Source organism: Procambarus clarkii, chromosome 25, assembly GCF_040958095.1.
Source record: "Procambarus clarkii isolate CNS0578487 chromosome 25, FALCON_Pclarkii_2.0, whole genome shotgun sequence".
NCBI lineage: Eukaryota > Metazoa > Arthropoda > Malacostraca > Decapoda > Cambaridae > Procambarus > Procambarus clarkii.
Genome location: NC_091174.1, coordinates 43501010 through 43501703, shown reverse-complemented (window position 1 = coordinate 43501703; position 694 = coordinate 43501010). Strand labels below are relative to the sequence as shown.

General features: G+C 40.3%; 1 long non-coding RNA gene across 1 annotated transcript in view; it reads left to right on the top strand.

The window, feature by feature from the left end:
- The first annotated feature begins 226 nt into the window (after positions 1–226).
- The window catches only part of LOC138368416 (uncharacterized), a 10858-nt gene continuing 10390 nt past the window's right edge, over positions 227–694 (top strand). The window contains exon 1 of the long non-coding RNA XR_011229596.1: positions 227–351. This is a non-coding gene — a long non-coding RNA (uncharacterized lncRNA). The remainder of the gene's footprint in view (positions 352–694) is intronic.

Below are 694 nucleotides of genomic sequence, written 5' to 3'. Positions count from 1 at the left end.
AACACTTTTTATTCTTTATGCTCAATTAGTATTAAGTTCTAGATATTAATGTTTTTCTTGCCCGAAACGCATTGCGTAATAGTGGCTTTAGGCATTGTATGTACTAGCTCTATCCTTATATCAATCCATTAATGTAACATCACTTGTATGTATGTACCTTACCTGAATAAACATATTTATTTATTTATTAAAAGAATTGCAAGTATTCGCATAACCACGGGATCTCTGTTTGTGTATGAATGCACGGATTTGTTTTTGTTATGAGAGGGACGCCTTAGAAAGCATGGTGTAGGCCACCTGTGGCTCGCATCCGATCCCACGATCATCGTCGCCCCTAAATCAACACAACAGGTATTTAGTATTTACGATTATAATAAGTAATATTTCTTTTATAATAATATTGCAGCAGGTGGTGTAGTGGTAGGACACTCGCCTGGCGTTCCGCGAGCGCTATGTCATGGGTTCATATCCTGGCCGGGGAGGATTTACTGGGCGCAATTCCTTAACTGTAGCCTCTGTTTAACGCAACAATAAAATGTGTACTTGGATGAAAAAACGATTCTTCGCGGCGGGGATCGTATTCCAGGGACCTGCCCGAAACGCTACTCGTACTAGTGGCTGTACAAGAATGTAACAACTCTTGTATATATCTCAGGTTAGGGGCTAGGCATTTACACTCTTAGGTCAGCAAACT